At 34.9% G+C, this 21672-nt stretch overlaps 1 long non-coding RNA gene across 1 annotated transcript; it reads right to left on the bottom strand.

Moving 5' to 3' along the window:
* Nucleotides 1-20313: 20313 nt before the first annotated feature.
* Nucleotides 20314-21672, bottom strand: LOC127128034 (uncharacterized). The gene is made up of 2 exons (XR_007805629.1): nt 20764-21672; nt 20314-20549 (listed from the first exon to the last, which is right to left on the bottom strand). It is a non-coding gene; the product is annotated as an uncharacterized LOC127128034 (long non-coding RNA).

Raw genomic sequence — 21672 nt, 5'->3', positions numbered from 1 at the left:
TATTCGAGACTATGATTGAATATTATGTCAAACTAGTCCTTTTAAATCCATTTTATTGCAAAAATAAAGAAATGCATTTCATGAATTTTTGGAGGAAAACAAACACTCGAGCAGGAAAGCTATTACAACTTGTGCCTAAGTATTCGAGACTATGATTGGATATTACGTCCAACTAGTCCTTTTTAATCCTTTATCATGAAAATGTTTGAAGTATTTAATGTTAGTTGATTTAGATTTTATTTGAAAAAAGAAAGTTGATGTTGAATCAAGCATTTTGATTTATGTTTGAAAATGTTTTAAAGAGATTTTTTTTTGTCTCGAAAATGATTTGAGTCGATTTTGAAATGGTTTTGGTTTTATTGTGGAAAATGAAGCTTCTTAATTTTTTTAATGATACTCATGTTAATGAAAAATGGGGTCCACAATCAAATAAAAGATGAGGATATAATAATATAAAAAAAAAGCAAATGGGTGCAATTAGTGAAGCAAAGGGTTCATAGAAAGCAAAAGCCTAAGGCATAGTCAAGAATTCTAAAGCTTATAAAAATTAAATCATAAAAAAATAAAAACACAAAATTAAATATAAATAATAAAAACAAACAAAGGGAATACAAATAGAAAAATATAAAAACAAACAATCAGAATTTCAAATTTCTCAATCTCTCTCGTCTCCCTTACTCGGTGTCACTTCACTTTATTCATTCACCCTCCTCCTCACAATCTCAGATGAACATAAACTCGCCATAAATAAACCAAATAAAAATTAGAGAATCAGAAGGTTACCAAAAGTGACGGTGGTGCTTCCGTGAGGGAGAGAAATGCAATGGTAGCAAATGGTGAACTCTGATGGTTTTTCATATTCTAGAGAGGGAGGAGGTTTTTGCGGCATGACCTATTTCCGCTGGAGGTGATGTGTGGTGAGCGGAGACGAAAATAGGTGATTATAAGAGTGTACTATTGTGTTTGATGTAGTGTGTAGGATGTGTATGAGAGGGTGGTTAACTGTGGGGAATTTGTAGAGGAAGGTGCTCATGTTTTTTTTAACTTGTGTGTGGATGAGGTTCTTGTTTTCAATGGTTCAATGAAAGGAGTTTTATGGTATATGAGGAAGGTTATGAGTATAGGAAGATAAAGTGACGTTGGTGGTGGAAATATGGTATGCACAATAAGGGAAACGTGAGGTAGATAATATTGGATATTGTGTGAATAGTGAAGAAGAGATGTTTGCTGCAAGTGCTTTATGTTTTTCCTCTCTCCCTTTTTCATTTCACCATTTTTATTTATTTCCTTTTGATTGGTAGAGAGTCCTATGATAATGAGGGTTTGTATGTTGATATGGTCATTGTTTATGAGTGAGGGAGCCAAGGGATGGTTATGGAAGAAAAGTGGTAAGTTATAGTAAAATGAAAGAAGGAAATATGAGTTATGTGTGGTGTTAGTGAGGATGAAAATGAAGGACATGGTTTTCACGTGTTGAAGGTTGTAATGTATGGTTGTAGTGTTTAAAGTGGGGAGGAACAAATATGAAGAAGTTGTTGGGAGAATGACTAAGAGTTTTCGTGGTGGTACTGTGCGTGAAGAAAAGGAACGAGTTTTCCTTCCACTTTTTTTTCTCTTTTTAGATTGGCCCTGTCGCATCTCGAAAAATATGATTCCTCACGATGGTCTCGGAAAAATTTACGTTCGAACAGAGTCGCCACCGAACTTTATTTATCCCAATGAAGGAATAGGAAAATATCGATAAAACCTTTAGGTAATGGAATAATGGTCGTCGCAACCATATTCGGGTTCGGGAGTGGATTACGTAAGGGGAAGGTATTAGCACCCCTTACGTCCATTGTACTCAACGGGAACCTTTTAGTTCTAATCTGCGTTTCGAGTGTTAAATTATGTTTGTTTGTTATCTTTGGGTTAAAAATAGAAATGGATGAGAACCTCAGAAAAGGGAATGGGAGGTTTTTTATTAGTGTGCTCGCGAAGATACAGCAATCTCCTGCCTACGTATCCTTATGGTATAATAAGGAAATCAAAGCATTCGTAGTTCGGGGAACTACGGTTGGTTGGTGTCTTTTAGTGAACAACTGCTTAGATCGCGTTCTAAAGGCTAAACGCTGGCTTGTCTACTCTCGGGGGAGGCTTAAGCATTAGTTTGTTATGCGCATTAGAAAGGATTAACAGTGTTCTTTCTGAAAAGAGTTTAGGTCACACGGAGGTGACAAATTGGATTAATATGTTGGATGTTTTGATTGGTTGAGATGTTTTGATCGCACGGGGGCGAGGAAAGGATATGTTAAGGTATTTTTGGTTGGATGACGATTACTCGAATGGCCGAGTAAGACAACTCGTATCTTAATAACCGAGAAAGGGAATAGAAGACTCTAGACCACTTTCTTTTTCATCCTTAATTATAGAAAGGATTTGATAATAATTAAGGTGTTTTGAATGGAAGACGAGTACTCGGATAATCGAGTAAGACAACTCATATCCAAGTATCGGGAAAGGGAATAGAAGACTCTAGACCACTTTCTTTTTCATCCTTAATTATAAAAGGATTTTAATGATGATTAAGGTGTTTTGAATGGATGACGAGTACTCAGATAGTCGAGTAAGACAACTCGTATCCTAATACTCGAGAAAGGGAATAGAAGACTCTAGACCACTTTCTGTTTCATCTGAGTGATTATGAAAACAGGTTTATGTATGGTTAATGTATTTTAGAATAAACGACAAATACTCGAACGGCTAAGTAAGACAAATCATATCCAAGCATTTGAGAAGAGGAATTGAAAACTCAAGACCATCTCCTTTTTCGTATAATTTTTGTGAAAATGACTTGATTAAGTTGTATGTTTGTGAAAAATGACAACTGTTTGACTGACCGAATAAGAGAATTCGTATTCAAACAATTGGGGAGAGAAGTTGAAAACTCAAAGCCATCTCCCTTTTCATTTAGTTTATTATGAAAATAATTTGATTTAATCGGAGTTTAGATGTTTGTAACGAAATGACGAGTGTTTAACTGACCGAGTAAAAGAACTCGTATTTAAACAATCGAGGAGAGGAGTTGAAAACTCAAAAACCATCTCCCTTTCGGATTTCTTTTATTGTAAGAATGTTTTGATTTAATTATGCTTAAGTGGATTAGAAATGACGATTATCTGACTAACCGAGTAAGAGAACTCGTATTCAAATAATCGAGGAGAGGAGTTGAAAACTCAAAACCGTCCCCCTTTTGATTTCTAAATGAAATTGCACTTGGTTGTGATTAGGTATTTTAATTTAATTTGAATAGAAATACTCGATGTTGGATCGAGGTTTTAAATTTGTGTTTTGTGAATAAATTGGATTTTATTTAGTGTATCAATCATCTACTCGATTAATTAAAATCGAATAGGTTTCATTGTAAGAAAGCCCAAGAGTAAGCTATGTGAGGTTGATGGCGATGCTAAGAGCTATCGACTTACATGGATATGAAAAGTGAGCTCGATATTGAATCGAGAATTGTGTGATTTAATGGTTTATCATGGTTTTGAATCGGTGAGATTGAAATAGTGTCAGAAATGATTGTGAAATGATAGTGGAAACAATCGATCAATGTTTAATTAACAAAATTAATTAATTAAAATTTGGTTAAATTGATTAATTAAATTAATTAAAATTAATTATCAAAATTATTGAATTGAATCAAATAACTAAGTTAATTAAAATTAATTAATCCAAAATAACTTAACTAGTCAAAATTTAATTAATTAATTTTAATTACAATCAAAAGATATAAGTGACAATTGTCGATTTATCTAAGGGAATCGGTGTGCTCAAAACCGGTTTGTACGAAATGACAACACAATTAATGTCATTCGTAAGATCATAATTCGGTGAAATGTTTGATTAATGTATTAAAAAAAAGGTGGCATAACGACATGAAATTGCCGAGTCCACTGACTTAATCCGATTTTAGCGTCATAATATTATTTACAACATTTACATGCAAAATTATTTGTAGAGGTTACACCAGACATAATTGGAGCAACACCTCTAGCCCACATGCCAACCGATTTCGGACATGAGAAAACAACACACACTACAATTACACTATTATGTGAGAAAATAATACACACTATAGTTATATGAGAAAACAATACACACGATAGTTATACTATTATATAAGAAAACAAATACACATTATAGTTATACTATTATATGAGAAAACAAATACACATTATAGTTATACTATTATATGAGAAAACAAATACACATTATAGTTATACTATTATAGAAAACAAATACACACTATAGTTACACTATTATATCAGTTGCATCAGGTTATGGTAGTCTATTTTAAGACTAAACAACATCAAAGCAACTTAGCTACACTTTAATACAAAAATTATGGCTTTCAACTTATGTGAAGTTAAAGCACATAAACCATGATACAAGTAGCATTGCATGAGTTTCTTTTTTATATAATGTTCATCACAGTACAAAAACACAAACAGCAAAAAAACATTAATATCACCGTGAAATCGAATCGAAACAGCAAGAAACACCAACATCGCCACAAAATTAAATCAAAAATAGCAAGAAACATTAACACTGCCATGAAATTGAGTCAGAAAAAAAAAAAAATACACCAAACAGACTGATATGAAGGTAAAGCACGTCATTACCGTAATGTAGTGGCGGCATTAGATCTTTCTCACATTTTAGTAGAGGAATTGAAGCTATACTTAAACTGTCCATGCGACTTGTTGTCCGATGTTAACAAGCCTAATGTTCATAGCACCTCCACTTGCCAAAGAATGGACATATTCACTGTAACTGTAAGAAAACGGCTCGTTACCGATGACAACCATTAGTGACACTAATGTTAGATCCAGAGAGAACTTTGAAGAATATCCAGTTTCACGTTAATGGCTAATATTGCTTGGACTTTGAAAGCTTCAAAACATTAACAGGGAATAGAAAGTCAATATTAGAAATAAATGTTAAAAATCGAAAATGAAATTAGTGAGTTATTGTTATAAACAAAAGGATGTCGATTTGGGTTGTGGATGAAAATGGTGTTCCGGTGATGGTTCGGAAATTATTGAGCGGCGATACGTATGGAAGTAGCAGGGGGGAAATGGAGTTCGCGGCACGAAGGGAGGTCGGCTGGAAGTTGTGGAGCGGTGAGTTTTCGGTCTCAGAAGAAGAGTGAGGTGTCGATTTGTGGCTAGAGGTGATTAGAGGTTACAACGGTGTGGGTTGGTTGTGTGGAGATGGGAACCGCCGGCAACGGGTGGTTTAGGTCAAGAAGAAGATTTTTTATTTTTGTGAGAGTGGAGATCTTGAGGAGTGAGCTCTGTGTGTGTTATCGCTTGTGAGGAAGAAGAGGAAGTTTTTCTTTTCTTTATCATGTCAGAGAGAGTAACGTGTGAGAGAGAGTAACGTATGAAAGAGTGTAGTGTGTGGGTGTGTCTAAGAGGAAACGTGAGGGAGAGATCCTAATTTTATTTTACTTTTCTTTTTTATTAATAATTCTTATTATATATTATTTAAAGAAAAATATTTATTAGATAATAATTTAATTTAAAAAAATATAATAATAAGAAAAATCTCTAATTTTGAATACTAGAACAAAATAAAATGACCGATTACAAATAGAAGTCGGACGAAAATTTGCTCGAAACATTAAATCAGACACATTAAAATGATCAACACAAAATATACTTATTGAAAAAATACAGCGTTTCTTCAATTTTGAAAATAAATTTTCACCGGTTAAAAGGCTCAGGCGGGCCAAAATGCAACCGAAACAGTCACTGAAAAATACAACGAACACACCAGGTTAAACTACATGAACTGTAGATTAATAATATTGGTGTCTGTAATTTTAATTCTGAAACTTTTTACCCGCTAATTTTACATGTTCTTGAGAAATGATTTAACCAATTTCTCTGTATTTTTAATAAATTTATTCTGACTGATATTTTAGGTTTTATTCATGATGAAATGCATGTCATGTTGTGTGTATGATGCAAATAAAAAATGAAATCGATTTTACAAAAATTTAAATATGCCCGGACAAAATTTGGGTATAACAGCTGCCCCTATTTCATTATCTTGAACTAGAAGGTGTGAATGACATCAGTCTTCGTACATTCGTGGTGGAAGATAATTAAATACAAAAAGACCCAAATTTTGTCCTTTGAATGTAAAATGAAACAGCCAAAACTTTCTGGGAGTCGTCAGAACAGTATCTTGGACATCACAATCGAGATATGTTAGTAATGGAGTGACATCCCTAGCTAAATCTCAAGAATTTTCCAGGATGCTAGCGCAGTATAAAGAAAATCTGGCATGAGACTCTTCATATTGATGAAGTAGCATCTCAGCAGTAAAAGTGAGATTCTCTGTATCGAGTCGAAGTAGCATCTTATATGATAGAATTAAGATGTTCCAGCAAGGGAAAGATACCTTAATTGAATCTAAGATTCTCTGAGGATATTAGAGCAGTATCTCTAAAAAAATCTGAAATGAGACTCTTCATATTGATGAAGCAGTATCTCAATAGTAAAAATGAGATTCTTTGTATCGAGTCGAAACAGCATCTTATATGATAGAATTAAGATATTCCGAACAAGGGAATGATACCTTAATTGAATCTAAGACTCTCTAAGGATACTTAGAGCAGTATCTCTAAAAAATCTGAAATGAGACTCTTCATATTGATGAAGCAGCATCTCAAACAGTAAAAGTGAGATTCTCCGTATCGAGTCGAAGCAGCATCTTATACGATAGAATTAAGATATTCCAACAAGGGAAAGATACCTTAATTGAATCTAAGACTCTCTGAGGATACTTAGAGCAGTATCTCTAAAAAATCTGAAATGAGACTCTTCATATTGATGAAGCAGCATCTCAAACAGTAAAAAATTAGATTCTCTGTATTGGGTCGAAACAACATCTTATATGATAGAATTAAGATATTCCAGCAATGGAAAGATACCTTAATTGAATTTAAGACTCTCCGAGGATATTAGAGAAGTATCTCTAAAAAAATCTGAAATGAGACTCTTCATATTGATGAAGCGACATCTCAAACAGTAAAAATGAGATTCTCTGTATCGAGTCGAAACAGCATCTTATATGATAGAATTAAGATATTCCAGCAAGGGAAAACTACCTTAATTGAATCTAAGACTCTCCGAAGATATTAGAGCAATATCTCTAAAAGAAATCTGAAATGAGACTCTTCATATTGATGAAACAGCATCTCAAACAGTAAAAATGAGATTCTTTGTATCGGGTCGAAACAGCATCTTATATGATAGAATTAAGATATTCCAGCAAGGGAAAAAAATACCTTAATTGAATCTAAGACTCTCCGAGGATATTAGAGTAGTATCTCTAAAAGAAATCTGAAATGAGACTCTTCATATTGATGAAGCAGCATCTCAAACAGTAAAAATGAGATTCTCTATATCGGGTCAAAACAGCATCTTATATGATAGAATTAAGATATTCCAGCAAGGGAAAGATACATTAATTGAATCTAAGACTCTCCGAGGATATTAGAGCAGTATCTCTAAAAAAATCTGAAATGAGACTCTTCATATTGATGAAGCGGCATCTCAAACAGTAAAAATGAGATTCTCTGTATCGTGTCGAAACAGCATCTTATATGATAGAATTAAGATATTCCAGCAAGGGAAAACTACCTTAATTGAATCTAAGACTCTCCGAGGATATTAGAGCAGTATCTCTAAAAGAAATCTGAAATGAGACTCTTCATATTGATGAAGCAGCATCTCAAACAATAAAAATGAGATTCTCCGTATCAGGTCAAAGCAGCATCTTATATGATAGAATTAAGATGTTCGAGCAAGGGAAAGATACCTTAATTGAATCTAAGACTCTCTGAGGATGCTTGAGCAGTATCTCTAGAAAACAAATGAGATTCTTCAAATTGATGAAGCGGTATCTCAAACAGAGAAATGAGATTCTTCAGATAAATGAAGCAGTATCTCGAATATTCGTCTGTTGGGGGAACTTTAAGAAAAGACTCCTTTTGAGGGAGACATACTGGAAATGCTCTGCAGGGGAAAAGCTCATAAGAGACTTTTTAGGGTAACCTCTGTTTGGGGAGCAATGATAGCAGAGAAAATGTCGGGAATGTCATTTTTAATCATATAGTTGAAAAGAATGGCTTACTGGAGAAATGGTTCCACAAGAACATGCAGGGTAATAAATCCATTGAACTAAATGAGGAAAGTCTGGGATACATATGCATGACCCTAGATCCTGATATTTAGGTGTGATTTTTGTGTGATGCTCCATTTTGGATGGAAGCATCATGCATGGGAGGATACATGAGATGTATGCAGTATGCAATTGCTGGGGATATTTGGGATGTGCATGTAGGAATGCGAATGATTTTTGTTTTGTTGAAATTCCCATTTTGTGGGAGTGTTATGCATGAGTATGATGATGATTGATATGACTGTGTTTTTTTGAATTTTCTGTTTGGTAGGAAAACCATGTATGGATGATTCGTGTGATGCATGTGGGAATGCAACTAGGTAATTGGATGTTTTTGTAGGGTTTAATTCTTGATTGCCAATGAGGTTGGACTTTAAATGGGAACTTCCAGATGAGAACTGGTGAAGGAGATTGAACTGCCAGATGAGGACAGCACTTGAAGGATATGTTACTAGACGTGAAGTGGTGAAAATAATTGAAATGTCAGACAGGACTGAATTTGTTTTTGTTGGTCAGACATGAACTAATTTTTAAAGTAGGCTACCAGACGAGAACTGGTGAAAATAATTGACTACCAGACGAGAACTGGTATCGAAATAGGTGACCTACTAGACGAGAACTGGTATTAAGAGATAACTTACCAGACGAGAACTGGTATTTGGCAAATTATTTTTCGTACAATAACTGATTTTTTTATATAGTTTGCCAGACGGGAACTGGACCTTGGAATAAGTTGCCAGATGAGAACTGGACTTTGAAATAAATTGCCAGACGGGAACTGGGCTTTGAAATGAATTTGCCAGACGGGAACTGGGTTTAGAAATAAATTGCCAGACGGGAACTGGACTTTTGAAATAAATTGCCAGACGAGAACTGGACCTTTGAAAAAGATTTGCCAGACGGGAACTGGGCTTTTGAAATAAGTTTCCAGACGGGAACTGGACTTTGAAACGGTTTGCCAGACAGGAACTGGACTTTGAAACGGTTTGCCAGACAGGAACTGGACTTCGAAATAAATTTCCAGACGGGAACTAGACTTTGAAATAAATTTCCAGACGGGAACTGGGCTTTGAAATAAATTGCCAGACGGGAACTGGACTTTGGTTTCAGATTTTGGGTTTCAAGGCTTTTTGATGTCAGGTTCATGTTATGGGTTATGCTTGATAAATGATATGATGTGCATGGCTTTATACTAGAGCAAAGCGACATGACTAATGCATGATGATGATTTATGTAATGATTGGAAGGTTTCAAAATGCCCCTGCGCGGGTATTGGAAGAGAAGTTTTTTTTTGCAAGAAGGCTTTTGTCTGTCAAAAGGTTATTTGATGGGGGCGATAGCATGATTCCTCCACACTCATCTTGAACTCTGCACTTACTGACTTGCGAAAAAGCTTTTGCTTGAACTGCTTGAAACATGGGGAGGACTCGCTCCAGTATGGCTCATCTTGCCCCAGTGTGATGGGTCTATGCAAAATGTTTACCTCGAAAGGATTTTGAAAGCAATTGTACCATAATTTGGAGATGGATTGCCCCAAAATTTTGATCCATGAAAGGATTTATCCTTGGTTAACCGACTCTTGGAGTGGTTGACTTTCTGTGCTCTTGAGGTAGCTTGCCCCGGTATGAGCGTTGAAGCGATTTAACTCACCCTAATTGAATATTGAAGGGGTCTTCCCCTGGCCCACAGGATCTCTAGGTGATCTGCCCCTAGTTAATAGAGTCTTGAGATGATTTACTCTGGATCAAATGATTCTTGAAATGACTTGCCCCTGATTAACAGATGTTTGGAGATTGTTTAAGACTGGCCAATTCTTGGAGTAATCTTCCTATGATCAACTGATGTTTAGGTGGCATGCCCCTGATTCGTGGGTTATGAGGTAGTCTTGATTTTGGTGAATGGTCAAGTTCCACTGGTTGCTCTTTGTTGGAATTTCAATGATGTCAAGTACTGAATTGCAATTAAAATTGTTCACTCATAAATGGTAATTTTAATGCGATATTTATGCAAGTTTTGAAAAAATCATTTATTGGAATGATATGATATTGTGTGACGAGTGGACCATGAGTCCAAATGTAATGCTGATTTAGCAATTTAAAGTGTGAAAGACACAGCGGGAATAATGACATTGATGTTGAATATTAGCAAATCTTTAGGAGTCAGTTTACGCAACTTTGCTGTAATATGCTTTTGGAAATAACCCTACCTCAATTAGATCTTTTGAGGGTTGTAACGTGGCTTAGTTCATGGTTTTTGAAACAAAGGATGTAAGGCTCAAATTTTGTTTTAACCCACCCATTCTTCACGATGAACTCCAATCCTATGCTCAGTTAATTCAACATACACATTCAACTTTTAAGAGAGTTTGCAGGTGTAAGATCTCTTGAAATGACAGACACTTTATTTTGCTCTTCATGGATATTGGTGACCCTTTGATTCTTGATATGGTGGTCACTAAATCTTGTTTTTATTTTGTTGAGAGTTTTCGTGACCTCCTTTGATTTTTGTTTTGATCCCTAACTTTTGCATGGACTGCTTTTTGAAGCTTTAGTCCATCGGGATTGCCCCGGTTTTTACCTAAGTCTCCTTTTGGGGTATCGACTTAGCGGGCTTTTCTTTGATTCTTTTTTTGAAAATTTGTGACTGCCAAGTCAATGGTCATTTGGAGAACAATCCAACATAACCTTTGGATTTTGCCTGGTTCCTTCTACGCTTCGGGATGTGTGCAAATAATATCATATGGTTGATTGACAAACGGGATGCTTCGTCTTGTAATTTGAATGTGTAGTTAGATTAACTGAACACTACCCTTCCCCAGGTTAAACATAAGGGTTTGTTCATCTGAAAGAAACACCTACTTCTAGGCTCAAAGTGGTTGACTAGGGATTAACTCCTTATCTCTCCAGTGTTTGGGGATTTGAAATGATGCCTGTACATCATCAGTAGGATTTTATCCGAAAGCATACAGTCAGCAATTATGGGTATTTTGTTTTCGTCATCCTCCCTCAAATCTTTGCTAAAACAAAAGTTATGATAAAGAAAAGTGAATGGGAGAAACACTGATGTATTTTTTTGTTTTTGATATAAGAGAAGAAAAATGAGCGAATGCGAGATGATTAATTCAAAACATGCATCATTACTTCATCAATATTACCATTAAAAACAAACAATGTTTAAACACAAGCAACTTTTAACAACAAAGAAACTACAAATGCAAAAATAGAAACAAATCAGTCCAACGATTTCCAGTGTTGAGGATGTCTTCCTGTCTGAACTACTGGCATTAGGAGATACTCTATGAAATCTTTGAACTCATTCTGACGAGAGGTTAACGTGCACCAACAGGCTTCCTTATGAAAAGGATATGTACCTTTTGTCGATCAATTGTTGCACTTTAGCCTTGAAAGCATTGCAGTCTTCAGTTGAATGCCCTATTGTTCCGGCATGATATCCACGTTGCACATCAGGATCATATCCAGGTGGGTAGAGGTTGGGTAGGACCATTTACTGGAGCTGGAATAACATTATCTACGACTGCAGTCTGCTGAATGTTGTCCTCCCTCTTTTCTAAAGCTATCATAGCCTCCACAAGTTGGTCTACCTGGTTTTTCATTGAGTCAACATCTCCTTTTAATGCAATGTAATTTTGCCCTAACGGATCCATGATCTTTCAAGAACTACTTTAAGTCTGATATAAGTGTCGGGAAATCAACTGCAGGTTATGGACGAAGGATGGATGAATTTTTTTTGTATTTATTTTTGGTAAAAAATGATATGAAATGTATGATGATGAACGCAAATGCAATGATATGTGTATGAGTTGTAGTGACAGGTTCAAGACCACAGGTTCAAAGTGTTTTTAGATAGATCAGAATAACGGGTAAATAACGGGTATCTTTGGTTAATGTAACCCCAGGGGTAGGCTCTACAGTTGGTAGGTTCCTAGAGTCACAGATATTTCTTGAGAACGTCACTGTCGTGACGAAGACTCGTCGGACAATAATATCCTTAAGAGATATCATCTAGGTGAGGTCTTTGTATTATCCAAACAAGGAAAACTCCATGAGGATTCTACTATACGACTTTCGAGTCCAGGGTTCTAACAAGATTCTCAGAGTCATAGATCGAGGTTGGAAATATTACTGTAAGATAGTAATACGTCCAAGGGATCTCATCTGATTGGGGCTTTCGTATTAACCCAACAAGTCTGAAACTTTGTAGGTAAATACTACATAACCACCGGATATAATGGGTTAAAAGGTCCCTAGAGTCATTGATCCAACTTGAGAATACTATCGTCGTGACGAAGACTCGTCGGGCAATAATATCTCAAGAGAATCTCCTCTAGGCGGGGTCTTCGTTTCTTCCCAACAAGGAAGACTCCTTATGGGCGCCCACTACGCAACCACCAACTTAAACTTATGGTTTTTCTCAGACTCGAGTGGGGAGCCTATCTCACAAAGTATCACCGACCAGAGGCCCCCAAATAAAACATAGTCAATAAATCACAATATAATAATTATGACAGAATAATAATAGCAGAATAGAAAAATAACATACAAACAAACAAGGTTAACACACAATACAGAAACTGAACTAAATTAGGCTTCACTCTCTTTTGCTTGGAGCTAGTCCCCAGCAGAGTCGTCATCTGTCGCATCTCGAAAAATACGATTCCTCGCGATGGTCGCGGAAAAATTTACGTTCGAACAGAGTCGCCACCGAACTTTATTTATCCCAATGAAGGAATAGGAGAATATCGATAAAACCTTTAGGAAATGGAATAATGGTCGTCGCAACCATATTCGGGTTCGGGAGTGGATTACGTAAGGGGAAGGTATTAGCACCCCTTACGTCCATTGTACTCAACGGGAACCTTTTAGATCTAATTTGCGTTTCGAGTGTTAAATTATGTTTGTTTGTTATCTTTGGGTTAAAAATAGAAATGGATGAGAACCTCAGAAAGGGAAGGGGAGGTTTTTTATTAGTGTGCTCGCGAAGATACAGCAATCTCCTGCCTACGTATCCTTATGGTATAATAAGGAAATCAGAGCATTCGTAGTTCGGGGAACTACGATTGGTTGGTGTCTTTTAGTGAACAACTGCTTAGATCGCGTTCTAAAGGCTAAACGCTGGCTTGTCTACTCTCGGAGGAGGCTTAAGCATAAGTTTGTTATGCGCATTAGAAAGGATTAACATTGTTCTTTCTGATAAGAGTTTAGGTCACACGGAGGTGACAAATTGGATTAATATGTTGGATGTTTTGATCGCACGGGGGCGAGGAAAGGATATGTTAAGGTATTTTTGGTTGGATGACGATTACTCGGATGGCCGAGTAAGACAACTCGTATCTTAATAACCGGGAAAAGGAATAGAAGACTCTAGACCACTTTCTTTTTCATCCTTAATTATAAAAAGGATTTGATAATAATTAAGGTGTTTTGAATGGAAGACGAGTACTCGGATAATCGAGTAAGACAACTCATATCCAAGTATCGGGAAAGGGAATAGAAGACTCTAGACCACTTTCTTTTTCATCCTTAATTATAAAAGGATTTTAATGATGATTAAAGTGTTTTGAATGGATGACGAGTACTCAGATAGTCGAGTAAGACAACTCGTATCCTAATACTCGGGAAAGGGAATAGAAGACTCTAGACCACTTTCTGTTTCATCTGAGTGATTATGAAAACAGGTTCATGTATGGTTAATGTATTTTAGAATAAACGACAAATGCTCGAACGGCTAAGTAAGACAACTCATATCCAAGCATTTGAGAAGAGGAATTGAAAACTCAAGACCATCTCCCTTTTCGTATATTTTTTGTGAAAATGACTTGATTAAGTTGTATGTTTGTGAAAAATGACAACTGTTTGACTGACCGAGTAAGAGAATTCATATTCAAACAATTGGGGAGAGAAGTTGAAAACTCAAAGTCATCTCCCTTTTCATTTAGTTTATTATGAAAATAATTTGATTTAATCGGAGTTTAGATGTTTGTAATGAAATGACGAGTGTTTAACTGACCGAGTAAAAGAACTCGTATTTAAACAATCGAGGAGAGGAGTTGAAAACTCAAAAACCATCTCCCTTTCGGATTTCTTTTATTGTAAGAATGTTTTGATTTAATTATGCTTAAGTGGATTAGAAATGAAGATTATCTGACTAACCGAGTAAGAGAACTCGTATTCAAATAATCGAGGAGAGGAGTTGAAAACTCAAAACCGTCCCCCTTTTGATTTCTAAATGAAATTGCACTTGGTTGTGATTAGGTATTTTAATTTAATTTGAATAGAAATACTCGATGTTGGATTGAGGTTTTAAATTTTTGTTTTGTGAATAAATTGGATTTTATTTAGTGTATCAATCATCTACTCGATTAATTAAAATCGAATAGGTCTCATTGTAAGAAAGCCCAAGAGTAAGCTATGTGAGATTAATGGCGATGCTAAGAGCTATCGACTTACAAGGATATGAAAAGTGGGCTCGATATTGAGTCGAGAATTGTGTGATTTAATGGTTTATCATGGTTTTAAATCGGTGAGATTGAAATAGTGTCAGAAATGATTGTGAAATTATAGTGGAAACAATCGATCAATGTTTAATTAACAAAATTAATTAATTAAAATTTGGTTAAATTGATTAATTAAATTAATTAAAATTAATTATCAAAATTATAGAATTGAATCAAATAACTAAGTTAATTAAAATTAATTAATCCAAAATAACTTAACTAGTCATAATTTAATTAATTAATTTTAATTACAATCAAAAGATATAAGTGACAATTGTCGATTTATCTAACGGAATCGGTGTGCTCAAAACCGGTTTGTACGAAATGACAACATAATTAATGTCATTCGTAAGATCATAACTCGGTGAAATGTTCGATTAATTTATTAAAAAAAAGGTGGCATAACGACATGAAATTGCCGAGTCCACTGACTTAATCCGATTTTAGCATCATAATATTATTTACAACATTTACATGCAAAATTATTTATAGAGGTTACACCAGACATAATTGGAGCAACACCTCTAGCCCACATGCCAACCGATTTCGGACATGAGAAAACAACACACACTACAATTACACTATTATGTGAGAAAATAATACACACTATAGTTATATGAGAAAACAATACACACGATAGTTATACTATTATATAAGAAAGCAAATACACATTATAGTTATACTATTATATGAGAAAACAAATACACATGCTAGTTATACTATTATATGAGAAAACAAATACACATTATAGTTATACTATTATATGAGAAAACAAATACACATTATAGTTATACTATTATAGAAAACAAATACACACTATAGTTACACTATTATATCGGTTGCATCAGGTTATGGTAGTCTATTTTAAGACTAAACAACATCAAAGCAACTTAGCTACACTTTAATACAAAAATTATGGCTTTCAACTGATGTGAAGTTAAAGCACATAAACCATGATACAAGTAGCATTGCATGAGTTTTTTTTTTATATAATGTTCATCACAGTACAAAAACACAAACAACAAAAAAACATCAATATCGCCATGAAATCGAATCGAAACAGCAAGAAACACCAACATCGCCACAAAATTAAATCAAAAATAGCAAGAAACATTAACACTGCCATGAAATTGAGTCAGGAAAAAAAGAAAATACACCAAACAGACTGATATGAAGGTAAAGCACGTCATTACCGCAATGTAGTGGCGGCATTAGATCTTTCTCACATTTTAGTAGAGGAATTGAAGCTATACTTAAACTGTCCATGCGACTTGTTGTCCGATGTTAACAAGCCTAATGTTCATAGCACCTCCACTTGCCAAAGAATGGACTTATTCACTGTAACTGTAAGAAAACGGCTCGTTACCGATGACAACCATTAGTGACACTAATGTTAGATCCAGAGAGAACTTTGAAGAATATCCAGTTTCACGTTAATGGCTAATATTGCTTGACTTTGAATGCTTCAAAACATTAACAGGGAATAGAAAGTCAATATTAGAAACAAATGTTAAAAATCGAAAATGAAATTAGTGAGTTATTGTTATAAACAGAAGGATGTCGATTTGGGTTGTGGATGAAAATGGTGTTCCGGTGATGGTTCGGAAATTATTGAGCGGCGATACGTATGGAAGTAGCAGGGGGGAAATGGAGTTCGCGGCACGAAGGGAGGTCGGCCGGAAGTTGTGGAGCGGTGAGTTTTCGTACTCAGAAGAAGAGTGAGGTGTCGATTTGTGGCTAGAGGTGATTAGAGGTTACGACGGTGTGGGTTGGTTGTGTGGAGATGGGAACCGCCGGCGACGGGTGGTTTAGGTCAAGAAGAAGATTTTTTATTTTTGTGAGAGTGAAGATCTTGAGGAGTGAGCTCTGTGTGTGTTATCTCTTGTGAGGAAGAAGAGGAAGTTTTTCTTTTCTTTATCCTGTCAGAGAGAGTAACGTGTGAGAGAGAGTAACGTGTGAAAGAGTGTAGTGTGTGGGTGTGTCTAAGAGGAAACGTGAGGGAGAGATCCTAATTTTATTTTCCTTTTCTTTTTTATTAATAATTTTTATTATATATTATTTAAAGAAAAATATTTATTAGATAATAATTTAATTTAAAAAAATATAATAATAAGATAAATCTCTAATTTTGAATACTAGAACAAAATAAAATGACCGATTATAAATAGAAGTCGGACGAAAATTTGTCCGAAACATTAAGTCAGACACATTAAAATGATCAGCACAAAATATACTTATTGAAAAAATACAGCGTTTTTTCAATTTTGAAAATAAATTTTCACCGATTAAAAGGCTCAGACGGGCCAAAATGCAACCGAAACAGTCACTGAAAAATACAACGAACATACCAGGTTAAACTACATGAACTGTAGATTAATAATACTGGTGTCTGTAATTTTAATTCCGAAACTTTTTACCCGCTAATTTTACATGTTCCCTAGAAATGATTTAACCAATTTCTCTATATTTTTAATAAATTTATTCTGACTGATATTTTAGGTTTTATTCATGATGAAATGCATGTCATGTTGTGCGTATGATGCAAATAAAAAATGAAATCGATTTTACAAAAATTTAAATATGCCCGGACAAAATTTGGGTATAACAGACCCTCAATTGAATTGAGAGAGATGTGTTTGATCTAAGTGTAAGAGTAATGACAAAGGATGGGGCGCCATTTTATGAATCAACATTGGCCAATCACACATTGCTATATATATATATATATATATATATATATATATATATATATATATATATATATATATATATATATATATATATATATATATATATATATATATAATATATATATATATTATATATATATATATATATATATATATATATATATATATATATATATATATATATATATATATATATATATATTACTTAATTAGGGTTTACTTTTTAATTGCAATGCCAATAATACCACTTGATCTAAATTTGGTGATTAAAAATGAGTTTTAATTAATAAAACAAAAATCAAAAATTCTTTAATAAAAAAGAATCATATTGATAGGTTATTTATTTCTATTTATTTTTCTTTATATTTTGATAAAAAAAACTAAAATAAAAGGAATAAAAATCGAACACGAAAATGCGCGGAAAAAGAAAATGAATGCATTGAAATAATCTAAGCGAAATAAATTTCAGTAAAACAGACAGTCATTGATCAAACTTTGCAATAAATAATTCCCAAATGAAAAAGCTTAGGTTGATCAACAATCGAACGCACGCGGACCCGAAAAATTAAACGAGCACACCAAACTGAACTACGCGAACTGTAGATCAATAAAATAGATAGTTGTGGCCTAAACATGAAATTGTTTGCCTGCTAATTTTACGCGCAATTGAAAATCGATTCAACCGGTCTGTCTGTAAAACCGAAATTTTATTCTGGTTGACTTTTTATGCATTATGCTTAAAGAAATGTATGTCAGGATATGCAGGTGATGCACATATCATGAGGAATGATTCTGTTTATTAATATATGAGCAAAATTAGGGTATGACAAATGCCCCTATTTAAATAGTTTTGCCATATGACATGGGTGATGATAATCCTCATAGATTCTTGGTTAAAGGTATTTGAATACTTAAAGACCCAAATTTTGTCCCCTGGATATAGTGAAATGACATGATATGCTATGAAATTATGAGGACTCTTGTTTTACTTTGTCAGGGATATGATATGATATGAGATGAACCATAACAAAATGTCTTATGATGGCTACAGAATGACAAGTGGATCTGTAGGGAATAATGATGATATGTGGTCATGATGGTCCATAGGGGATGAAATGATAAACAAGGTGAAAGACTTGCTGAGGATAACAATCCTATTGGAGAAATTCAAATAGAAGTCAATTGGGGAATATTCAAAAGTGGGTTTCATCAACTTGTCAGAAATGACAAATAGACGATATGGAATATATCTGAAAGGTTATGGAGATTTTTAATTAGAAATCCATTCAATCAAATAATATGGAGATTCTTAAGAAAGAATTCATCCAAGACAAGGTGGTGGAGATTTCTGATAAGAAGTTCATCTAATTAAAAACTTTAGAGATCCTTGAGAACGAATTCATCCAAGACAAAAAAAATTGGACATTCCTAAGAAGGAATTCATTCAGCACAAGACTTGGGAGATTTCTGAAAAGAAATTCATTAATGACAAGACTCTGGAGATTTCTGGAAAAAAAATCCAACCAATCAAAGGCTCTAGAGATTCTTAAGAAAGAATTCATCTATGACAAAATTCTGGGGATTTCTGATAAGAAATTCATCCAACAAGATTCTGGAGATTCTTAAGAAAGAATTCATCCATGACAAAGTTCTAGAGATTCCTTAAAACGGAGAGTCATACAACCGACAATCTAGGAATACATCAGAACAACCAGAGAAATATCCTGGAAGGTAGCTGTCATACTCCAAAACTTGCCCTCTCTTTTTTATTTTCATCTAACCTATAACTCGGGATCCATCTAACCTCATTCATGTTTTATTCATGTGCATCTTTCATTCATGATTAACACTCGCTAACAAGCATCATAGATTCAAGGTTTAGGGCTACTAAAAATCAGTGTTTTGCCTTGAAGATTGTGGTTTTACTCATCACGTGGGGTGAAACCCTAATTGCTTGGTTCAGGCCATTTGATGAACCTTTTGGTTTGTGACCTAGGATTGGATAACTTGTACCTTGATTTGGTGGTTGGCTGGAAATCCTAATTGGGGAGGCTCCACATTGTGGTTTGCTTTGACTTGGAAACCCTATTGTCTTGGTTGATAACATTGGTAGACCCTTTCATTTGCAGGGTAAGTCACCTACTTTGAGGTATCTGATCAAGCATAATCATGCCTTGATATTTGGGGTTTGACATATACCTCGTTGTACAGATTTCCATTTTATTTCATGCCTCACTTAACTCGTAGATCCATGATCATTCAAATCATCCATTTGATTCTTGATTCCATATGTCTTGTTGCATTGATTCATTAGTACATTCATACTTCCATTCATTTCCTCTGGCCATGGTCTATTTTTAGTCAAGGTCATTCATCCATTGTGGTGCATATTATAATAGTCTCTGATTCTGGTTATTTCACCCATTGCATGATATATGGTTCATGACATGTGTTCGAATTTGGATTTGATTTTGTTTGAATTTCCATATGGAACCATACTTGATCATCCCATTTAGCATAAATGCCCATAGTCACTTCGTCTTTTTTTTCAAATTGGTTTTGGAAATTCAAATTAATTCTAGAAGTTTCAAATTGATTTTTGAAGTTCAAATTTGATTTTAATTCAAAATTGACTTTGGAGATTCAAATTGACTTTTGAGAGTTAGACTAATTTTGGGAAATTATCTCATCATTTTTTTGGCAAATTAATTCTAGAAAGCATTTGTCTTTTGATTTCAAATTAATTTTAGCATTCTATTTCAATTATTAGAATTTTCATTTTGATAACCCAATTAACCATAATCCAAAACAATACCCACATTATAATCAATTTATCCATTTACCCAAACCCATTATCCATTAAAATCATACAAAAACAATTCAAAATCCATATCCAATACTTAAATCCATACAAAACCAAGTATCCAACTAAGCCAGGTCCATGTCCATACTAGTAACCACATCCAATTGAGACCAAAGCCCATGACAGTGCAGCAAAATTAAAAACGCAACAACATAGCAGGAAAAACGCAGAAGTATAGTAGAAAACGCAGGTGCAACACTCCAAGTCCAAACGGCAACGCGAGAACAAGCTGCAATGGCACCTGCAAAACCATAACAATTCACAGCATTAAAATTCACAATTGAACTAATTGTAATTGATCCTAACAACTTAACTAACCTAATCCATTCTAACAAACATCTAATAGAATGAAACAGAATCCGACTATCAATAAAGCTCAACTTACAACTTCTAACCGAAAGTTGATAACAAAAGAAGGAGAGAAGAGGAGATCTGGAAATGCTATAAATACAAACCTTCAAATTTCAGACGAGTCTCTCGTTCCATTTTAGTCACCTTCTATCTTCTTCATTTTGCAAAACCTTCAACCAAGCTTCTTCTGCAATCCCTGCAACAAACTTCCATAACCGAATGCTCGCAGAACCGTCGCTTCAACCTCGACTCACACAACAACTCTCATAACAACCCTCAAATTTGGAACCGAGTTCCTCACCTTCAATCCATATTGAACCTTCAATCCACACTCAACAAGAATCCACAACCAACCTTCGATTCAATAGACATCTCCATCACCAACTCACTCATCCAGAATTCAAAACAACATTACGAATCCATAAGAATAACAGGATCGCACGCAGAAGACTGAGAAGAAAAATGGAGAAACATACAGGAAGACACAAGGAGGAAGATCCAAGAAGAATCACCTGGAGGTTGCGCCGTATCCGGTACGTTATTCGTTCTTTAACTACTTCTACTTTGCGCACGATTCGGAATTCTAATTGTGATAGTGAGGATGGACGCAGATTTGATCGAGTTTTCTTCTTCATGGATAAAGAAATTGGCTCGTGTTCGACCGTTGATTTAGGGAGCTGGAGGTCTCATGGCTGAGGTCCGGATTTCGCAGCTCCGTTTCCGCCGAGCTTCCAGTTTCGCGGCCGGGTTTCCTTTTTGCTCTCGCGTTTCAGTTGGAGGAGACGAAATAGGTTTTGGATCTTGGAGTCTTTTTGGCTGGACCGGTTTTTGTGTGACCCAGTGGCATTTTTTGGAAGCTTGGGCCTTTGGCCCAAGCATTTTGTTCTTGTATCTCCCTCAATTCGTTTTCATACTCACTGGCCAAGTTGAAATGATCCGGGCCCTTGTTGATGGGCCTTACATTTTTTTTCTATCTGACCCCTACATTTTTTTTCTATCTGACCCCTACGTTG

This window comes from Lathyrus oleraceus, chromosome 3 (genome assembly GCF_024323335.1).
Source record: "Lathyrus oleraceus cultivar Zhongwan6 chromosome 3, CAAS_Psat_ZW6_1.0, whole genome shotgun sequence".
NCBI classification, from domain to species: domain Eukaryota; kingdom Viridiplantae; phylum Streptophyta; class Magnoliopsida; order Fabales; family Fabaceae; genus Lathyrus; species Lathyrus oleraceus.
The sequence above is the reverse complement of the archived record's forward strand: the minus strand, read 5'-3'. Positions and strand labels throughout refer to the sequence as shown.